This window comes from Emydura macquarii, unplaced genomic scaffold, assembly GCF_026122565.2.
Source record: "Emydura macquarii macquarii isolate MOO-44397 ecotype Brisbane River unplaced genomic scaffold, CSIRO-AGI_Emac_v2 contig_2975, whole genome shotgun sequence".
In the NCBI taxonomy this organism is placed as follows: Eukaryota; Metazoa; Chordata; order Testudines; family Chelidae; genus Emydura; species Emydura macquarii.
In genome coordinates, this window is record NW_027133112.1 from 6,036,051 (window position 1) to 6,054,308 (window position 18,258).

Consider the following 18,258-nt stretch of genomic DNA (forward strand, 5'->3'; position numbering starts at 1 on the left):
TCTCACATCTCCACGGCAACCCCTGACCTGCAAAGTTGATGGGGCTGGCCTGGTGAAGAATCTCTGGAGCTTTCTCCTCAAGCCTGGAAGGAGAAGGGGACCCTGCTGCAGCTCCCTGCTTCAGTCCTGGGAGAAGTGGGTGAAGAGATGCAAGAAGTACAGGAGGAGCAGCGGTGAGACAGGTGGAAGTAGGCAGAAAAATTCATGTGGGGAGCAAAATTGATGGGGTCAGAGGGCAGAATGTGGGGGTGACAGCTTCTGCAGTGGGAGCCAAAATCACCTTAATACATTTTGGAGCTTTGGCAACACAAATTGTCACATCCACTGAGGGTGAGCAATGGGAGTTCAAAAATCAAGTTAGACCAAAACCATAATATAACCTTAAAAAAAAAATCCTCATGATTTTTCTAGGGTCTGAAATATAAGACTTTAATATCCCTTCTATGTGTTTTATTGTCATGAATTAGGATAATTCTGGATAGATGTGAAGAAGTGTGGCCTGGTTGGTTTAATCTCAGCTAGAGCAGCCCCTCAGGCTGCTACCGGTGCATTTTTTGGCTTCTTTGTTTGCACAGCAGCACTTCAACCTCCTTTTCCATGAATAGTGACATTCAGTTTCTTGCAGAGCACAAATCCAACCTTCCTATTTTTACATTCGTTATGCCTGGTCTAAATGGGAAAGATCATTACCATCCTTTGGGCAAACCTCATCCCAGTGAGGTGTGAATATTTGTTGGCCTGAGAGCCAGCACAATGTACACGTGAAAGCTGTGAGTGTGTAACTTTGTATGGATATGATGGTGGGGAGAGTGAGCACAATAAGTTTAAGTCACTTAGTGTATCTGGGAGAGTGGGTGAACACAGTGCATGTGTGTGCAAAGTGGGTGTAAGGAGGACGATTGTGAGCAATGCATGCATGTGGGTTTGAGAGCCCAGTGAGTGTGCATGACAGTAGTGCGAGAGGGTGCCCTGGGTGGGTGAGTGTGAGCCGGAGTGCATGTGAGCCAGGGCTGGGTGGGTGCGTGTGGATGGCGTTAAGGGGGGGGGGAAGGGTGCAGTGAGCATATCCGCGCGTCTGATTCGGAGCGGAGCGCGTGTGAACGGGCCTGGGGTTCGACCCAGGACTGGAGCAGGGGCACAAGTGGCTAAGCTTGTGCGTGTGCGCGGCAGGCAACCCGAGGGCGCGTTTGTGGCAGCGCAGCGCAGCGCAGCGCAGCAGAGCGACGAGCTGGCCGGGAGCGGCTCCTGCCGCGGCCCCGCTGGAGGGGCGCGGGCTGGCGCGGCGGGGAAGCTGTAAAACAAACCCCGAACGGGGCTTGGACGAAGCGCTCCCGGGAAGCGGCGAGTGGGAGGGGGGGAGACGCCCTGGAGCAGCAGCAGCTGCGGCGTCCGCCTTCCCCATCCCCGCGCTGGCTGGGGCGTGGCGGGCGCTGGCTGCGGCTGCGTGGAGCCGGAGGAGGCGGCGCCGGGGTGGGAGGTGGGTTTAAAGCCTATTAAAGGGGGAGGGGGGCGGCGGAGATGATGCATCCTAAGCTGGAGAGTCAGCTGAGTGCGAGGCAAGGTCTGGGCGGCGGGGGCACGTAGCCCGGGGTTAATACCAGGAACCTGGCGGAGGGAAGGAGCCGGCCGGCAGGATCCGCAGCGGCGCAGGCTCAGCAGCGGGCAGAAGTTTTCTTTGCAGCTTTCCCCCCCCCCCTCTCCTCCCCGTGTGCGCGGAGAGTTTAACTGCGCCCCCCCCCTCCTCCCCGGACGAGCATCTTCCGCTGCCGGCCGGCCGGCCGCCCCCAAACTTGAGCGGAGCGAGCGAGCGAGAAGGAGCCGCCGCTAGGAGCTCTCGGCCGGGGGGGCCCGGTGCTGGTGTGTCCCGAGCAGCGGCGGGGGAGCCACGAGGGCGAAACGGGAGCCGGGGACAGCAGGTAAGAGACTCAGGAGAGACGGGAGGAGAAGGGGGGCTGTGGGGTGGGGGGGGGAGGGAGGTCTGCTGCTGCTGCTCTGCCTAATCGGCCGCTTTGGGGTAAGTGTGCAACATCCCGCATGTGTCTCCGCGGGAGAAAGCAGAGGGATCGCGGGGGGAGTCTGTAGGAGCTGGGAAGTGTTGGGAAAGGTGCTTGGTCTGCAAATGCAACATGCCCTGGTTTCTGCGCTCTGTCGGAGGGGAGGAGGGGAGGCGATCGGGACTCAATCGCGTTTGCCAGGGGCCGGCGCGCGTGTGCGGCTGTATATATAACTGCTGGGCAGCCTGTGTGCTGGTTGGTTCCTGAGTAGCCGAGATCAGAGCCGGGGGGGAGGAGTGTGCAAGTCTCTTGCTCGGGAGTCGGATCCACTTGGTCACTTTCGAAACTTCCTAATTAAAGCGGGCTGGCAAAGCGGAGTCACTTTCCACACCCCCCGCCCCCCGAGGGACCAGACTTGGGGTGAGTTTAGTGATGCGAATCGGTTGTTTGCTGTGTTCTCTTTCACTCTCCTCCCCGGGACCTTTATTAGCCCCTTGGGGGAGTCGTTGAGCCTGTGCACATATTTGAACCATTTCGTTGTCAGACGGGAGAGCCTTTCAACCCCCTACAGAAAAATGTGTGTTGGGGGGAGGAGGCTGAGACTGCAGCCATCGGGGGGGAGGGGGGGTCTTGAGCCACAGATTAGGAACCTAGACCTTAGTCTGTCTGAACGTGAATCTCGAAGCCTGATTTTCCCCTTGCACCAATCGAGGGGGGGTGGGGTGATGTACTTATTGGCCTTTACTTTCCAAGTATTCATCTGGAATTGCAGCTGGCTGCTTTTTACAGGACCTCAAGAAAGCTTAACTGTTTCTTTTTGTTATGCTTTTCCTAGAGGTATTAAAAAGTTTAGATCTCAAATCGTGCTCCTGGCATGAAGTTCAGTTTAGTTCCTACCCCACTGAAGCATGTTGAATGCGACTGAAAACTCCGCCTTCCCCCCTTCTTTCTGTGAGAAGGCTAACTCGTGCAAAGGACCGTTCACAAAAGTGCCACTCCTGGCTGCTGCCACCTTCCTTCTCTTCTGTTTTGTGAATCTGTGATGGTAGCTGGAAAAACCAAGTATTTGGGAGTATTGTGACTATTTGAACACTGTTGTGGGACAGCATTTTGGTGGCTGCTGGATAACATCGGGTAACTTCTTGTAACCTGTTGTGTGTAAAATAAGGCTTGGGTTGGATGGAGAGCTTTTTATGTTGCCCTCCTGGGCCTCCAGCTCATGACTGAAGGTAAAGCAGCTGAATGCTGTTCCACATGAACTCCCCCTCTATACCATTATTTTTGTCTTGTTGCAAACTGGGACCTAAACTGTATTTTCTTATAAAAGAAGTGTACAGTTAATTGGTTTGGCAGATGCACTACTGCAAAATCTCTCTTGCTGCTGTTTAAACTGCCAGCACCACCACCTTTCTCCCGCCCGCCCCTTAAGCTCCACATAATATTTTATTTTAGAGTAGTATGGAAAGTGCTGATTCAGCAGTTGGGAGCACCACTGTACCTGCCGTGGTGTTCTTTGTAAAATGTTTTGATTTGTTGAACTGGGAACATATGTTGCTGGTATGTCAAAGCAGCAAGGTTCACAGAGCAATTCTGGCTTGTTCATGATTTTACTCATAAAAATGAAAAAAAAACAATTGGCACTATGAAGAGGATAAGAGTGGAATGTTAAATTTTAGGTAGGTATTTGTAAAATATAATTTCAACTGGCTCTTAAATTTAATCACTTCACAGAAGTTGGAGTGTTTTGGTTTTTTTTGTTTGTTTTTTTTAACAAAGTTTTTGTAGGAGGTGTGACCAATAAGCAGTTATAAGGTTTCAGTTTGATTTATTCTTAAATTCATGGGCTAGTTGCATTTACAGCACTCAGAGGTATAGTGGAGAGGGCAACAAGGCTAATCCCAGGATTAAAAGGAGTGAGTTATGAGGACGGGTTTAAAAAAAAAAAAAAAAAAAAAAATAGTAGTGTATGGAGATTAGAAAACCTAAGTGGAAGAAGGAAGTGTGCCTGAAACATTAAATGGTGTAAACGACAGCCTTGACTGCTGCTTCAGTTCATTTCATTTACATGGGGGAAGAGAAGTGAAGGGACATAAAAAATGCCCAGAATATACACACTTTTCCTAGCAAGGTATGAATAAAAGAGATGCAGCTTTTCAAGATGCTTATTCCTCTTTTTCTCTTGCCTGTAGTCTCAAGAGGTACGGTTTTATTCAATGAATAAACTTAATCTGTGATATCAAAGTTTGCTTGGCTCAATCTAATTTTTTAAATATGCTGCACAACACAGAGCAAACACAGACTAAAAAGTAATGTTTGGTAGCATCTGTTCTGAATGATAATGTAGGGAGGCAGACCTTTACACATGCCTGAAGTGATTGTTTCTTCTCTCTCCTCCCCTTCCATCTCCCATTAATATTGTACTTCATTTGCACTCTTTGTTCTTAAAGTAGATCTTGTTTGCTCTGGCTGGATATTCTAGTGGGTTTCCTTGGTTTTTGTCAGTCAAAATATTCCTTCCCATACTGTTGTGCATGTTGGCTTCCAGCCTCTAACCCAGGCATGATTTGATTTCATTGTTTTTTTTTAAATTTATTTTGAAGGTATTACCTAAATGTAAAATGGATATCTGTGTTTGAGTTCTGTTCATAAAACATAACTGGTACATTCCTATGTAGAGTGAATAGTTGCAATCCTCTGTCTCATACATACTTAAATTACTTTGACTCTAACAAGAATCACTACAAGGCTTCCTATGAACTGTGGGCCAAACACTGAATTGCAGTCTGGTGGCGTGTATGGGCTAAAAGTAGCTGGATCTTCCTGGCTGAGGGTTTCTTCCAGTTGCCAGCTGGCATAAAGATGCTGTAGCTAGGCCATGTGCCATCTCTTCCAGCAGCTCTTGCAATGCTGGTGTGGGGGGGAGGGAGAGGATGTTATCTGACAATCCCCAGCTAGCAGATGTCCCATTGGAGACTGTTAGCAGCTGGTATACTTCAGAGCAGCTCTAGGCTGGGAGCCACAACCAGCTTCGTTGAGGCTATCCCCTTAGACACCACAAATAATCTAGATATGTATATTAGTGAGGTGGTGGCGCCTAACTGTGAATGGCGAGTTGCAGAGCAAAACCCCCTTGCCTGTCATGCAAGGGAATGTAACACCAGAGGGCTTTGAGGTGTTGTACGAACTTTTGCTTGTAGGACTCTGGTTGTACTCCGTCATTTGATTTGTCAAGGTAAAGCTGGTGACTGGATATAGAAAAATTTTTCTGGTGTAAATTTGGTTCCCTTACATTAAAGTGTTTGCTTGAAATTAGACTGAGCAAACATTTAAAGACCATTTGGTAATGTTGTATAACTTAACGTGTTGTGGTGCTGTTGCTGTATTAACTTCTTGGCACTTCCATTCTTTCGCCTCTATTAATTTATTACTTGAGATGCATAAACTGGTTTTCAATGTTAAAAAAAAAAATAAAGATTCCCCCTTCCCCCCCATAAGAATTTCTTTCTCCTCAGAGTCCAAGTTAGGAAAAGCAGAGAAACTATTCTTTTGAAATTTGAGCTGGCTGACCCTACAAAATGCAATGGGGAAATGCAGTTTGACCCTTCCAGTCATAGATCTTATTATTACAGTCTTCTTGGTAGCTTGCTTAGGGCTTATTCTTTTCAGGTAGCTTAAAATGTAGGATGAGATGTCCCCAACAGTCAAGAGGGGACAAGTCTGAACAGATACAGCTCTTCAAAGGACCAGCTGTCACAGAACACAATCTGCACCGCCTTTCTGTTTCTAGAGAACTTCGTTGTTGTTGATGATGATGATGTTTGAAGATCATTTATATTGCTTATACTTGCTTATCCAGTGTACTAGGGTAAACTGTGGGTCAGGAGACCCAGTGGCTCTACTCACTACAGCGTTCCCTGAAAAACCCAATGTGGTGTTTGTCTTAGCATTGTGTATCAATTTTTGTCCCAAATTCATGCGGCCCTAACTTTCAAGCAGGGTGCTGATACAATGGATCTCTTAGTTACAGTAAATGTAATGTTTCAGCTTTGTTCAGAGTCAGTAAACATGAACTAGTTCCAAAAAGGCAACTCCACACAAGTAGGTCACGATGAACGAGGTAATTGTAAACATATGTTTACTTAAACTACTGGTAAACTGGCATCTTATTCTTCTCAACCTAAATCAATGCCAGTTTCTACTAGTTCTCAGCAGGAAAAAATAGGAAATCAAACTTTTCTGGCAGGCTATATGAGCATGTTGTGGAGGAAATGCTCAGCCATCCAGCTAGAGCAAAAGGAGCCTGAGATCAAAACTCTTGACAGGCTAGGAAGAAACGGTCTTACAAAGCAACAGTGGTGGTTGCCATACTTCAGCTGATTCGCTGAATAAACGGATCAAAGTATTCCTGTCCTGTAGGAGCAGGGCACACAAATGCCAGCAGACTAACGTGAAGATGGGTATTACTTGAGGGTATGTTATGAATATGAGCTTGTGGTTGCTGAGGGCTGTAACCGAGTCAGGAGTGAATGATGCTGCAGTCTTCTGCAATATCACTTTACCAACAACAAAATTCAGCACTTGCATTTTCTCATCATGGTGATGTAATGGAATGTAATAGGGGGGCTCTCGCCCATAATCTAGGGACTCCATTTTTAACATCTTAATCTGATTGTTAGCTGCAGCTCTGGTACTCTTAAGAACCGCACTCACAATTTTCTTCATTGTTTCACCACACACACAACATTGTGGCACTTCCAAAAAAATAAAAAAAGTAACCCATTAAAGAGCTTTACTTCTAGATAATTTTTAAGTGCTGATTGCTATCACTATACAGAAACTTGAAACTCTTTCCTGAACCTAACTTGCTGGGGGAAGGGTGAGGAGACTGTATGTGTAGGGAGGAGAGAATCTCCTCTCCTGGGGCAATTAAGATGACATTTTTGCCTAACTACAAAACTGAAATGTGTTTTTGATTGGGAAGTAGCAATTGGATTGAATCACATAGAATATCCAGAAATCTGTCTCGCAACTTCCTGGAATATTTCATATATTAAAAATCCTTTCATTGCTGACAAAGAATTGGGGGCTTCAAAGTCTCATTATTCCACTCTGGCTCTACCTTTTTATAGTTCCTTGGTTGTTTTGTTTTCCCTCCCTCCCCCCCACATGTTACCAGATGGATGGCTTAACCCTCTCCTTTCTTTTATGCTTTCCTTGGTGCATATAAAAATGTTTAACTTCTAGCTTTCCTCCTAAAAATGTCCAAGTTACTGGTTTCTGAAGGATACGAGAGGTAAAGGGCAAAAGTCAGAATTCAGGCAATTTATCAACTTCATCTCTAAAATGTTTTTAAAAAAAAAAAATAAAAAAACCAAAAAACCTGAGCTGTTGAACTTAGATTCATACACCAAAACTACCCTTCACCCCTAAGTAAAATTTTGGGAAGGAGAAAAGGAAATGAGGACTGCGGCTAAATACTCTGATGGTCTCACTTGCTATGCTAGTAAAACTTTAATTTTTTAAATATATTCCAGAAGAGGAATTAATCAATAGTTCCGTTATGTTAAAATACATGCATAGATTTAAATGCGTAAAAAAGCGAAAAGTTCAGAAACTTAGTGTACTGTGCAAAGGGAACTGCTGTTGTCCCAGGACTTGTCTACACTATGAAGACAAGTTGACCTGAGTTGGATTGACTTACAGCTACTGCTTAAATTGCTGTGGGCGCTGATGTCCACACTACCCTCCTTGGGTCAGTGGTGCACATCCTCACCAAGAGCACTTCCACTGACCTAAGAGAGACAGTGTGGGGAGCTGAGAGCTCCCTGGCAGTAGCCTGGCTGCCCCACAGGCTCCTGGGCTTGTGGCGTCCTGCCCCCCATTCTTCTCAGGAGCCGGGGGAAGCCACTCAGGGCTTCTCAACCTGGGGAGCAGGGTCCAGCCGCCAGGGTCTTCTCACCTTGCTCCCAGCTGCTCAGCTCTCCAGGGGAGCAGGGGGCAGTTGGGCTTTAGCTGCCCAGCTTTCTTGCCAATTTTATGGCTCCAAGAATGACAGCCAATGTAAGGAATGCAGTGACTACACTGATACTCCGTTGTCCTAACTACACCAACATAAGCCCTACGCTTCTCTGAGGTGGTTTTATTACGTCAGCATAACGGGAGACTTACATTGGTGGAAGGAGCATTTCAGTGTGTGTGCACCTTCACTGACTTTTGTTGACAAAACTATAGTGTGGATCAGTCCCCTAGCCTTTCAGGAAAGTATCACTGGGTACTTGATCTCCTTTCTAGCTCAACTGTATGTTGCTAATAGCACCAAGACCCTCCTAAATGGATTTTAACTGCTTTTTGCTGAATGTTCTACTTCCATCTCCTCTCAAACCAGAAGCGCCTGGTGTATTATGAGTGATTCTTCTGCATTACTTTACTAGTACTGACATCACCTGAGAATTGAAGGTATTCTTTTGTCGTAACTCAAGACTGCATTTTATAGACTCATGGATCTTGTATCAATATAAGCTTACTTCTCAGTAGGTCAGACTACTTTTTCCCTCACTTCCCAAATGTAACTTTGTGATGGTCTGCACTCACTTTACATACTGCCAGTGGAAGTAGGATTTTAACACACATTTCCCAATGGCAGGTTTCAGATGCCTCATGACTATGAAGAAGGATGATGCAAGCAGCACGGTCTGCTGACTAGGTGTTGCAATGCCTAACTTCTCAGTGCCTGGAAAATCGGTGGGATCTGCAAAGCCGAAGTTATGTGCTAAGCTCTGTGTACAATGAATAGGAAGAAATGTGATCCACAAAAGGTAACATGCGAGGTGGGGAGTTGCCTAATATAGCCAATAGAAGATGCTGATGAAAAGGTTGTGTCCTTACTCCACCCTTCTCATGGAGTTCACTGCTCTCTCTGTTTGTAATACACAGCATGGAACCCCTTTTAGGGTTGCCAGATGTCTGGTTTTTGACCAGAAAGTCCAGTTGAAAAGGGGACCTGACAGTGTCCGCTCAGTACTGCTGTACTGTACCATCAGTACTACTGACCGGACACCCCTCCATCCCTAGAGCCCTTCTCAGCTGTGAATGGGGAGAGCAGTGAATGACAGGGGTGGAGAGGGAAATGTTAGGGCAGAGACGGGGCTTTAGGGGAGAAGTGGCAGGACGGGGCAGAGGAGGTTCCAGTGTACAGTGTCCGGTTTTCACAAATTAGAAAGTTGGCTGCCGTAACCCCTCTCCTGGAGTTAGGCAGCCTAATGCCATACAAAATGGTGGCCGGGGAGGATGACTTCCTTCAACTGCACACTGTCTTGATGGAGAATTTGCCTCAGTCTTTTTATGAAGAGTGGTTTTATGAAACCCCCATTGCAAGAACTCACGGACTACAGTGTCAACTTGGGTTTGTCTTGTGTCTTCTATTAAAGGCACTTCACTTTTTAGCACCAGAAGGTGGGTGGTGGTCATGAAACAGACAAATAAGTAAATTTCAAAAAGTTTGTCTGATTTGTCCTCAGCTCTGAATTTTACTGGGTTTTCTGGTTGTTCGGCTTCTAGGTGTCTTAAAATGCTAACTCTTAGGTTATGTCTAAACTGCAGCTGGGAGAGTGCTTCCTAGTCCTGGCAGACAACACATGCTTGAGCTCTGCTTGAGCTGGTATGCTAAAAATAGCAGTGTAATCTTGGGGTTCCACAGGGGGGGCTTAGGTTAGCTGCCGAAGTACAAACCCACCCTGATCCCTGCACTGCCCCCAGTTAAGTTAGAATGCTAGTTCTCAGCAGAGCTAGCTCACGTCTGCCTTCTCTAGGAAGCATGCTTCTAGTTGCAGTGCAGTCGTATCCATAGTCATGGCCTTTCTAAGAGGGAAAACTCCAGCTGTCTTCTAAAACTTATCAGAAACAATAGGACAGTGAGGATTGTATTTGGTTTACATGAATCAAAGGCTTTCACTATTTTTATTTAGCTATTTTAACAAACTGCTATAGACAACAGCACTTGACTATTAAGCAGTGCCTCACTTGTTCCCCGTCTTGTTTGCTTGAAAGCTTCATGAGAGTTGAGAAGGAGGGCTAAACACTCAGCTGTAGCAACAAATGCTACTTGCAGTTTACACCCTCTGTAGGGTGGTATGGTTGGCTGTTTAGAGAGGATCAGCTTAAATGGTAGTTGTTAATTGACAGTTTGTCCAGAGCTTCTAGGATGTGTATAACATGCATCTGATTTTTTTAGCTCCTTTCCTCCCTGTTCTCCAAACACTCCTTCCCTTTCCTATCTAGAGGCAGTTCAGATTCTTACGAGTGAGCTGCTTCTGAAGCACCGGAATATCCTAGAAGGCTTTCAACAAGCAGCAGACTTGAGTTCTCTGTGTGGTATAAAGCGTAAATATCAACACTATTTCACATATTGGGAAATAGTTCTTCTATCCTCTTTCTGATACTAAAGCACATCAAATGGGTCACTTTGTGTGTGCATATATAGGAAGAAACAGCAATGTCAAGGCTTCCCCCAAAAAGGAGCCTAAAATTAAGCTCTTAAAGCAAAATCCTTGTTGATATACTGAAACTGGACTGAATATTACAGGAAGAGACCTGCACTCGTTCTCTATTCTGATCAGAAAAAGCTTTGAAATCCTTGCTATCAAAGTGGATTAAAAAGTTTACACTGCCAAAGCTTTAAAGTCAAAGGAGCAATTCCAAAGGATGTCACAACGGATACTAGAGTTGTGCAGCCTATATGATAGGTAGAGATCAAATATTTAGTATGATGAAATTTGCAAAGTACAACAGGGTTGTGGTTCAGGTAACTTTTTCTCATGGTAGTATAAGCGAGTGCTGCTTCTGCCAAATGCTGCATCAGCAGGAAGGTGTTGCAGAATATGGTGCAGCGCTAATCTTGTAGTCTTCGTTAAGTTGGACATAATTTAATTGTGGTCTACAATAAAATCATTCAACCCGTTCCATTCCTAGGAACGGAGGAAATACTGCTGGTAGCCATTACAAAGCTAGCTCATCATGAAGAGACTAGAATTTCTCCAACTTTTCATGTGCAATCATCTGAGCCTCCCTTCTGAGGCTCTTGTGTTGGTGTCTTACAGTATCTAAGAGGAATTTAACCTGATTTAAAGGCACTGTTTCAAAGCTAAAATGTCATATAGTTCTAGCTAACATGGAGTGGTTTACAGATTTGGAAGCAATTAAGTGGATAAGACTTCCAAGGGGGCTTGTCTATACTGAAGCAGTAGTGGTAAAGGTCAGTTCTTCCTCTGTATGTCAGAGCAAAAAAATCCACATAGGAAAATATCTAGAAATGACAAGTTTAAAATGAAATTACCAGGAAAAAATGAACGTTTTTATTAATGCCACACTATTGGGTTAAACAAGCTGTAGTCAGACATTAAATTCCATGGTCTGTCTGGGTTATGTGTAGGGGAGCTTGGCTAAGGCTGGATCTTGGCTGAGAGACCCAAGTGGAGTTATCGGGCTTTTCTGCTGCTGCTGAGCTGTCAGGGCTCTGTGGAGTAACACGCAAGCTAATCCATTGCAGTAGAACTCTGGCTAGATCCCATTTTACACACTGGCTCTTAAACTTTATTTAAAGACTAGTTTAGATGTCTAAACAGTTAGGAGCCCATTTTAGGAATGTAAATACTAATTCTTGTATCTAACTCCAGGAATCCAGTTTGAAAATTGGGATCAAAGATAAAGTTGGATGGCATTGTCTACTGCCATTATTTCCCAGCAGCTGGGTAAAGACTAACCGTGGTGTTGGTCATTCTATCAACCAGATTAAAAATGTCTGTTCTCTCTAGGTCACTTTGACATGTTACTCAGTCATACAAGTTTGTCTTTACAGTAAGATTACCATAGCTATGTGTCTTTTAAAAAAAAAAAAAAAAAAAAAAAAAAAAAAAAAAAAAAAACCAAACAAACCACACAAACTTTTGCAGAGAGTGTTTTGTTAATCCTATCAGAATTTTAGAATAGAACTCTTGCTACTTTCTGTGAAGTTCTGATGTAACTGTGCTAGTGCTTCTAGTAATACAAGTAATAGTAGGTAATTAGAGTAGTGTTGGCATAAGTATATGAAATTGTTATTTCTTTGGCACTGAAGTTTGTTTCATTATTTGCACTATCCCTTCCTATCACTAACACCTATTTTAACCCCTTGGCAGGTTGAAGCAGAAATGAGTTTCTTATGGAAATTATTCCATCACAGGGGTAGGAAAGGGCTGCGGGTCCAGGTTTCCTTGGAAGAGGCGTGACTGCTGTTCAGTGAAATGCCTCACATTAAGGCGCTGTAGTAGATAGAATAAAAAAAAGCACACGTGATTATGTTGCATCACTTAGCAGATTGAAGCTAACCAGCTGCTATAGTTGGATACCATCCCATCTTCATACCTCATCCGCAAGTTCTCATGTTTGTTCAGAAGTTGTAGGACAGCCTGTTTCCAGGTACCATTGCCAGCCCCTCCTTGGATTAGGAAGATTGATAGTGAAATAAGTGTGAATATAGCCTAGGTTCTTTAGTCACTTCAGTAGCCATCTGTGCCAGTAAATGAACAAGTGTCAGTTTTCTGTCCCTTAAATGCAGAATTATTTTTGACCTGAGTAGTCAAATCATTACTTGGGTAAAACAAAGTAAGAGTAAAGTTGCACAGGCAAACAGTCAAGACAAGCAATTCCGGCTTCATGGAATGTTATAAGAAAACATGAACAGTATATCTCTCAGAAATTTTTAGCCCGCTTCACTTCTAGTTCAGCACCAGCTGGTGAGAGAGTCTTGACTGCTTTGGAAAGACTGAGCTTTCCAATCAGTTAAACCTCTCTTCACTTAATGCAAACTCCAATATGCTACATCAGATATCAGTCAGTTATGCAAATGTATTCTTTGTATGAACTAACATTTGACAATTCTATTACCGCTGTTCGTGCCAACCTCTATATGGACCTGTCTTGTACAAAGCCATCCAAAAGCATACAATACCTACAGATATGTATCAAGACTTTCATTCCTTCTCCCAAGCCCCTCAAAATACTACTCTTAATTGCTGAGTGAATCATAAACTTCTTAATAAACTTGCTTTTTTCATAAAACATCACGTGAAGTGTGAAAAGACAAGTCACTACTTAAATCTTTAAATAGTGTAGGGATTTGTTTTCTGAAGTAAAGTTACTTCAGACCGAAAACAATAATTGGCAGTTGTAAAAGAAACTGTCAGAGCCATCATGGATTTGCCAAAAAATTGTAGTAGTCTGCGATAGACTCTGATCTCAGTCCATTTTTTGCATTCCTCTATTGACAGGTGTGGTATTACACAAGAGCACTAGTGTAATACTTTGGGGGAGCAGGATCTTAAAACCAAGTGACAAGGAAGGCTCTAAGCAGATATTTGTGTGGTGGGTTGTGATGGTGTGGGTTTTTTTTTTTTTTTTTTTTTTTAAATTCTCTCAAAGTCCTAACATTGCTGTCTAGTAGCTCTGGCTTACTGGAACTCTTATCTCACTGACTTGAGAATCACAGTTGGCAAACCTCTACCTTAATTGTTCATTTATATCTTGATCTCAAATATACTTAAACAGCACCCTAATAAAAACTGATTGCCATCACAGAAGCACCAGTTTAATATTCTGTAAGAGACTAACAGAAAAATGGAACTTCTCCTTTCTTCATCCCAAGAATCATCGAAGAAAATTTTTATTTCTACGCTGGTCTTATGAGGTTATCCACATTTCAACAGAAAGTAGAAGAAAATCCTTGTTGTCTTGTCTTCAGTAATCTGAAATATGTGGCTTTTTGGGAGGGGACAGACGTTTTAAAGGTATCAAGACTAGAAACATACCCTCACAATAAAATCACGTTGTCCTCCATACTTCGACTTCTTCTCTTTTTTTTTTTTTTTTAAGTAGTAACTCAAACCAGACTTTTTGTAGGTTCAAATATGTATCTGAAGTAGACAAGTTTCTGGGATTGTCAACCCATGGAGTCCTGCCCTGGAAGGACTTTAAAGAGCAATAAATGAAGTAATCAGTAAATCACAACTCAGTAGGGATCTTATAATTAACCTGGAGATAAAATTGACCACTGGGAGTGCTCTATGGAGAAGGGGAGGAGAAATGGGGGAAAGTAGGCAGCAGAAACATTTCACTTGCTACGGATGAGGAATGACTCCAGCTGTGCCCTGAGCTCCTTTCTACTTCCTCTAGGTTCTGTAGGCTCTTCAGCCTGTAGCTCCAGTCATCCCTTTTCAGGGAGCAATCTCTGAGTGGCTTCTAAGCTTACTTGGCTGGAGTTCCCTTCTCCAGCCTGCTCGCTCCGGCAGCAGCCTTACCCTTCTGCTTCCCAGCCCCTTTATCTTCCCAGCTGCTGCAAGGCTGCCAAACAGCATTGGCCTGCAGTACCAGCATTAACCCGTGTGTTCTTGGGCCAGCATGGGATGGAGGGATATATATATATATATATATATATATATATATATATATATATCTCCCCACACTTACATCCCATGGCATAAGTCCAGTACTGTAATGCTGTATGGGCCCTCAGAGTAACTGTATGTGTGTTGGAAGCTTGCAGGGAGGAAAATGGAAGTCAAGATTATTTGTCTGAACAGTCTTCCTCCTGGCTGTTCCCAGAAGACCACACTGTGATGTACCAAAACCATTCATGATGCATCATTACAGTACCAGATAATTCAGGCTGCGTCAGATCAGTTGCAAACCAGGGTGTACCAGTGGTATCTAACAAAGAGCACTTCAAAGATAACTAACTTGTATCTAATGTGTTCTCCCTTCAAAGCCCTGGTTAGTTGGGCCGTTCTGCTAATTTTTACTTAAAGGATCTGCTAAAACTTAAATAGTGTTTATATTCACATTGCAGCAAGGAAGCCTGTAGCATGGAGGATGCACACACTGCTAAAGCGAGGCTTCCGTTACCGAGGTTGGAAGGTGGTGGCCAACATCTTCCGCGTTCGTAACCAAGTTGTGAAGCGTCCACTCTCCTGTGGATACTAGCCCATCTGACAGCGTTTCTGATCAGGGGCCCCCACATGGGGGGAAGGGTACACTTTACTGGGGCCTGGAGGCCTTGGGGGGGCCCGGCCCAGGCTGCAATCCACATTGCCATGAGGAAAAAAATTTCATGGCTCGTTAGATTGTATGTATGGGATGATGGATTGTAGTAGGTGTGGGGGAGGGGCCTCTTGTTACAAGTTTGTACTGGGCCTGAAAAAATTATGCTTGGGGCCCTGTTTCTGATGTAGCTGGCTCTCTCCTTATTTCTGTCTTGTCTGTGATCTAGTTTGATAGCGTAAGTGCTGGAATCAAGTCGTTCTGCAATCCATGAGCAATGAGTCTGCAGAAAGTTATTCTTACACCTATGGTCTGCAGTTCTTTTAAAATTCATCCTTTTTCACCTCATCATTTGTCTTTTTGATTATCCAGCTAATTTTTAACATTCATCTGTAATTCCAAAATTGAATGTGTTGAGTTGTCTGGGCCCTTTTTTTTTTAGGAGCCCAACTCTTGCATCCATACAGGAAGGTTAACCATAGATAGCACTTCAGCAGTCTAGTACAGACATGCACTTTTAACTTTTGGCAACACAGAAGTCGTTGGAAGTTATTTAATACATTTTCCCCCCACAAGCTATAGCCTCTAGATTTCTTCATCACATCTATGGAAGATGCTGATGTTTCAAATACAGACCAGGTTACAGGATTAGTTTCTCAATATAGTCTCTTTGCAAAGTGTGTTTTGGAATTTTTCTGTTTTTAAGAGCTTACTGGTGGTAGAGACAGCTTGATTGTATCAACTGATGCATAGCAGTCTTGTGGTTCTACGGCCAGGAACTGACCCCAGTTATAGATCTGTACCCTATCCCATCCATAATAAAGTGAAAATGCAGTTCTGATAAGAGCCGGGGTGTGGTTATGGATAATGTGCCCTTTTTTTATCAGTCTTTCCTACTTTATAAGTAAAGATGGCCATCTTCATTTCCAGGACTAGTAAGTCTCCAAGTTTTCTCCTTGCCATGCCTCCAATAGAAAATATTCTGTAGGCCAGATCACTGCTTTCCTGTTTGCTCAAGGTGGTGTTTGCATGGGTATGCTGAAGATATGAAACTTAATTTGACCCTGGGATTGTAATTTAAATGAGCACTATTTAAAAGTCACACTTCTATCTTTTTTTTTTTTTTTTTTTTGCCTGTTGTCTTATAGCATCTAAGATGACTGGATAGACTAGACATTTTCCGTTACAAGCAGTTTTGTGCATTTGACTGCTCTGTATATTTAGCTTCATTGTCTCCCCTGGCCATGTTGTCTCTCATAGCAGCAGCAGAGAAACAAGAACACTATTTGAGGAGGAGTGGGAAGAGAGTTGGGGAAGAGTGAGAGAAGGGAAATACTTAAATTTATCATATAAAACTGACTTTGTTCTTCTACCAGTGATGTGGGAAGGGAAATAATCAAACTTGCTCTCCATACTTATGTTGACTCTGGCTCTACAGTGTGAAATAGGGGTAAGAAGTAATAAAAGCTTATTGTTTGGGGGATCCACAAGATAAGTAGACCTTAACTCAGGAAGCACACAGAGCAGATCGCTTCAAGAAAAAAAGTGCCAAATATTATCGTCTTGTTTTTGTCTGAATAGAGTTTCTCTATTTGATTTTTGGAGCCTCTTTCCCCTCATGAATTGCTGCATGTCCTGTTCCAATTTGTAGAAGTTACCTTCCCTGAGGTGGCTGTTGCCTTATCTCTTAAATGTGAAGGAAACATTTGGAATGTGTAAGTATCAAATTATCACACGTGTGGCATGAATACTTGTCTTTTTAAACATCTAACTTGTGAGGCAGGTAACTAATTCACATCTGAGACTTGATTTTACTTCAGTCACTCCTAAACCACAGGTGTCGTTTTTGAATAAATGTTTGTCATGTCTTGTACTATGATAGCATTTTGACCAGCGGGGAGTTCCAGGGTTACCATGCAGTGTGATGGATAAACATGTCCAGCATGCACAAAAAGGTGGAAAGATAAGATGCAAGGAAATGGTAAAACCTGTTATAACATGACTGGCTTAACACATTTCAAATAAATTGACGCTACTAAAAATAAATAATAGTGACTGTCATCCATAGGTTTTTCAAATTACTTCACCAAGGTGGAGATCATCCCCAAAACCCATTGTCCATGGTCACGCAGTGAGTGACAGAGCAGAGAACAGTGCCTAGGCCTGCTTAACTGAAAAACTTCTTACTAGATAGCAAAGGGTAGTAGCGCTCTCTTCTGGGCTTCCATGCTAATCTACGTAGTCGTCAGTAGCGTCAGTCTTGTGAATGCTAGCTCAATACATCATTGGATTCTTGATCTAGAGCATTCTGCATTTGTGCTGTTGAGGCTAGAAAGGTTATAATGTTACAAATGATAGCTAGATCTTAGAACAATGAAAGCAATTCAGTTCTTGGAGGAAAAACGTCATTAAATATCCTCAAAAACAAATTTGGGAGATGTATGTGTGTTTCTGAAATGGCATCTTAATTGATTATTTGGCATGTTCCAACAGTAGAAGATGGCAAACTGTTGACTTACATTATGGAGTATCAAAATTAATTGCAAGTCAGATGTGATCTTAATACTTCCCTTGAGCTAACCAGCGGGAGTTAAATAACTTTCAATTTTATAATTGAAGATGGAACTAAACTCTTGTATTAAGGAACACTGAATTTGCAAGACTTGCAGAACCTAACTTGGGACATAGATTCATTGATGTGGATGGTGCCTGCAAAATGGGACTCCTGAGAGAGGAATTTGTCACATTCTAGGGACAGTGAGTTGGCTAAAGATGGTGCCTGCAGCTCTGTCAAATTACCTAGAGTTCATTGCCCCAAACGTTCCAAGTATTTTTATTTTTTTTTTAAAACATATAAAGAACAAATGAAGGCAGTTTGGGGAGAAACTGTGGATAAAGTTCAGTACTTGATAGCTTTGATATGAAAAACAAAAACAAAACCACTACCACCAAAACACAAAATACCGGAACAGAGTGTAGGGGCTAAATTTCAGACACTTGCAGCTTACCAGCTGACACATACTAGTAATGTCTATTAGCAATAGAGAGGAAGGAATGAAGGTTGTGACTTCCCACTTCTCCAATTGATTGGTGTGGTACTGGAATAGCCCATGCTGATGACTAGTGCCCCATTCAGTCTGTGTGCCTGTCAAATACCTCTGACAGCTGGTTTAACCTTGTGCCTGCGAGCAGCAGT

At 43.4% G+C, this 18,258-nt stretch overlaps 1 protein-coding gene across 3 annotated transcripts in view; it reads left to right on the forward strand.

Annotated features, from left to right (window-relative positions):
* The first annotated feature begins 1,533 nt into the window (after positions 1-1,533).
* The window catches only part of GRB10 (growth factor receptor bound protein 10), a 205,171-nt gene continuing 188,446 nt past the window's right edge, over positions 1,534-18,258 (forward strand). The window contains exons 1-2 of one of the 3 annotated variants that reach the window (XM_067569995.1): positions 1,534-1,916; positions 8,638-8,809. The gene's annotated coding sequence lies outside the window, so the exon portion shown is untranslated. Of the gene's footprint in view, positions 1,917-2,033; positions 2,415-8,637; positions 8,810-18,258 lie in introns of those variants that run through there. The other 2 variants (XM_067569994.1, XM_067569996.1) reach the window with 2 other exon arrangements.